Source organism: Papaver somniferum, chromosome 6, assembly GCF_003573695.1.
Source record: "Papaver somniferum cultivar HN1 chromosome 6, ASM357369v1, whole genome shotgun sequence".
NCBI classification, from domain to species: domain Eukaryota; kingdom Viridiplantae; phylum Streptophyta; class Magnoliopsida; order Ranunculales; family Papaveraceae; genus Papaver; species Papaver somniferum.
Window position 1 is genome coordinate 176,453,857 of NC_039363.1, and position 4,331 is coordinate 176,458,187.

Below are 4,331 nucleotides of genomic sequence, written 5' to 3' on the forward strand. Positions count from 1 at the left end.
TACCTGCCCGCCAAGTATTCCCGACTTCCTAACCTGCTCCTGCGACTAAGCCTAAGAGCCACAGTAGCACGAAAATGCTAGTCTTCCCCAACCCATGTCCACCGAGAGGTGTCATGTAGATAGCCACACAAAAGGCCCCCTGCTAACTCCAATCCAAGGGTTTAAGGGCTAAGATCAATGCCCACCTAATGGTGGAAAGGAGTGGGGTAGAGAGAGGGAGAAGTGTAGCAGCTTCGTAGGTAGCATGTGCAAGGACTCTGATGGATTCTCCATATTTGTTTATTAGCTGCCTGCTCAAGTAGTTCTGGCTTCCTTCCTGGACTGCTCCTGACCAGGCCTCAGAGCCACAAAACTCGGATGGATTCGAACCATCATCCTCAACCTTAAAGGTTGAGCGCTCTTACCATTTGAGCTTACGAGTCCATTAGTTCGATAGTACAATATTTGGCTGCTAGCACTAAATTTTTATGTAAGCCCATACAAGATGATCGGATTTTTTTATGTAAGCCCATAAAATTGAGATGATCGGAAGCTGCAAAATCCATCCAAAAAACAAATTCTTTAAATAATCCAGGTAATTACCAAAAGCAGACCAAGCCTACCAGCAAAAACTCCAGATCACTTATACATGAAATGAAATGCCAACAAAACAAGAACACTCCGCAGTTCCTAAGGTCTACGTCTGCAGAAGTTTATCAACAAAATAAGAACACTCCGCAGTTCCTAAAGTCTACAGAAGTTTACCGGCCAATACTCAGCAGCACTCAAACTTTCAGGCAGCTGTATGAAACAGTTTCGGATGACATCTTCTAGCAGTTGCCTAAGAGTGATACATCTGTGTAACATCAATAATATTACACAAACTTTTGATACCATTACAACGTTTACCAGTTCCAAACCTGCTCTCAAAAGATACCATGCCACAACCAAACCTGCTCTCAAAAGATACTATGCCACAACAAATGAAAAACCATCTCTAACAGAACCCACCCAGCTGAAGCAACAAATGCTTCGACAATGATTCGACCTTGGTACATATAGACTTCGCAGTATTCAATTACACACAGGGCTTCAATTCTTCACTTGTTTCAGGTGACTAGCAAACATCCATTTTTCAAAATTAAATAAACTTGTAACCTACACAATTGAACTAATGTAAGGAAATTTTTGTGCACGGAACTTAAAACCTTCAAAAGATAGGAATCTGTTCATTATCCAAGACGCATATCTAACATCAAACCTTTTTTAGAATACAACTAAATATTGAACATTAAAGAAATTATAGCAAGAGCAAGAAATGGACACAAATTAGAGAAATTGGTCAAGAGTGCCCATAGTAATGAACTTGTAAATCTAATCAGTTGAGAGTTGCTGTCCGGGAAAAAAAATATTGCAGTTCAAATTGGTATGATACACTATACACTTTGGGATTAAAGTGTGTGTTTTGTACTCTGACCAACTTCAATTCAAACAGATTGTGAGCATTGAAAAATAACAATAACTGAGCTCCTGAACATCAGGATTTCAAAACATATCGACAGCTACCTACCTAGAGTGATCTAATAGTACGACATCTTAACTTACCAAGTAAGAATCAAATTAAGTGGGCGGGTATTTTGTTATATGTACCTTGAGGTTAAACTGCAGCATTGCTGTGAAATTCATTTGAGATTCATCATCGGTGGGATTGGATAATCGTTATTGTTGATACTGGAGTAACACGTTGAGACAATTCAAGAATCGTAGCAAGAGAGTGACAGCACAGACAAACAACAAGGGAGAACCCGGGCAAAAAACACCCCGTGCGAACTCCCTGCTAAACCACAAATCAATTTTTTTATTAGGGTTTGGTTGACCTGCCAAGCAAGCGCACCTGTCATGGCAAAGGTCGGGATGACAAAGAAAGCCTCTGGATCTCTATCACATCTCATCTTTTAACCTCAAAGCCTCACCAATCTATCATCAATCAATCAACAAATGAGCAAGCCTCTGGATCTCTATCTTTACATCATGAATCAACAATTACTGATATACACCATATCGGTTCACCTCTGCTTTCTCATCTGAAACCAAGATCCAACTTCACCAAAGAAACATATGAACAGAACTGTCCATCTTAATTGATAGAAACCTCGCCATCAAATCACCTGCAAAACCAAAAACGAGAGACCACAAACAATCTAACATGAAATCTTTTAAAAGTTGTATCAAACTTTCGATATTCTATAGATCTATAGTAAACCTGAGAATCGACATACGAAAACCTAACAAAGAGATGAAGATCTGAGAAAACAATTTAAGAAATTCAAAGGAAACAGGCAGAGCCGCGGAGAGTAGGAAAACAGAAACTGAAAAACAGATTGTAATTTACAAAGAAGAGAAAAGCCAAATTTATTGAAACCCTAGAACGGATAAACGGATGTGATTAAAAGGTATGGTTGGGAATTAAAGGACGAGATCAAAACAACGAATTTTGTGTTGGTATCTTGCTTTTCCCAGTCGGTTGAGTTGTTTCCAACGTGACCACATGTTACACGCCACATGTATTTGCCTCAGTAATGGACCACCTTGTGTTTTATGACCGTTCGTTTTTCTGCATGGATAGCACTACGGCAATTGCCAATAAAGTCGGTCTAATATGTTTCTCTGATTTTGAATTCGATAGTGTAATTCTTACGGCAGTGATATTCCGGCTCCTCCAATACAAACCCCACATTTGGTGAACGATGAATCCTACGGGTTCAATTCGTGTTGTTGTCTGGTAAAAAAAAAAAAATTATATCTGATCTTATGAATCTAAACCTGGATGTTTAGTTTAGATTGGAGAGGTAACCTATTATAACGGCGGAAGAAATCAATAAAGGGACTGGTATAACAGGACAAAAAGGGTCGTTACATGGTAATTTCAAGTTTAAACCAAAACAATCAGATTTACTTTAAACCAAAACAAAATCAGATTTTAGAGTTAAAAAAAATGTAGAAGAGAAGAAAAGAAAAACTTTTGTGAAATTTGTGAAACCCTAGGTTTTGATTCACTCAACCAAAATGAGTGATTCTAATGACAAATTTGAGATGGGTGAATCTCTATATGATGGAGAAAACAAATACTACATACCTTTTGATGGAGATCCAGATATGGAGTATTTGTCAGATGGTAGAGATGTTTTGACCCAAAGTGGACGTCGTTCCGACTGAACTATCATAGACTGACCTTCTCTTCTCTGAGTTTTCATTAATACCTTTCATGTTTAGTTAAAAAAGCAAAACCATCTACACTCAGTGACGGCAAAACATCCAGTTCAATGTTTTAGTTCTTTTCATTCTAACTGTTTTTGTCTAAGTTTTCCGTTAAGATTTTTTCGTTTTCATTTGCATATTTAGACATTTATGGTTCTTTCCCTTGATGGATAACTAATCTCTTTTCCCTGTGTTTGCAGTTGTTTGTCTCCTTTTTGAGATTACCAGTCGTGGTTCTAAGAGCAGTGTGTTGTCAAAGTCTGTAGCAGTTGTGCTTCTTTCAGCAGTCGTGCATTTTTAACATAAGTATTTGGCAGTTTCTCAATTTGTGATTGTCCTCAGTGGGTAGTTTCTCTTATCTTGTGTTTCATCATATTCCTACTCCAATTCTCCATCTCTACATCATGAACCGTTTCACATTCTCTTTCATTTCCTCATTCCTCAAAAAACGGTTCCAGATGTCCCATTGATTCAGGAGCCAACCAAGGCATAACGCATGCTAGATTTAAATTTCAAATAAGCCAAAAAACTAAAGTCTGGTACTTCGGTCCATATACGAATTTTGACTATCCTGATCATGAATTTGACGTGAGTCTAAGATTTTCAATTCTGAAATATATGTTATATCCCAAATTTTATCACATCTAAAGGAAATAAAATATTCTCTTAGCATCCAATTACAGAGGATTATTCTCATACGAGTCGAATATAAATCCTACCTACTGTAATCAAAATTCCATCAGTAAAAACTCTACTCCTTACTACCATCTTATATTGCCCACTGTTGTTAATCAGCCAATGGCTTCGTCATCTAACCAGAGCGTCTCAAGCCTTCTTGATAGAATGAAGTTAGCTGTCTCACAAGGAGCTATCACAAGATCCATCACTTCCTCCCAAACTGTCAATGTTGCAGCTACGACGAGGATCGGTTACCCAATGACTAGGAATGGTCACACCAATTACAAATATCGATCATACCATCTTAGGTGATTACTTAATATTGGTTTCACTAATAAAAGTCATATCGATACATAAGTCAGGCATTGTGAATAGTTTTACACAGATACATAAACAAGTTATGAGCGGTTATACTA

General features: G+C 37.8%; 1 long non-coding RNA gene across 1 annotated transcript; it reads right to left on the reverse strand.

Annotated features, from left to right (window-relative positions):
• Nucleotides 1–540: 540 nt before the first annotated feature.
• Nucleotides 541–2,358, reverse strand: LOC113290214. Its single transcript, XR_003331501.1, has 2 exons — nt 1,630–2,358; nt 541–1,137 (listed from the first exon to the last, which is right to left on the reverse strand). It is a non-coding gene; the product is annotated as an uncharacterized LOC113290214 (long non-coding RNA).
• Nucleotides 2,359–4,331: the final 1,973 nt, after the last annotated feature.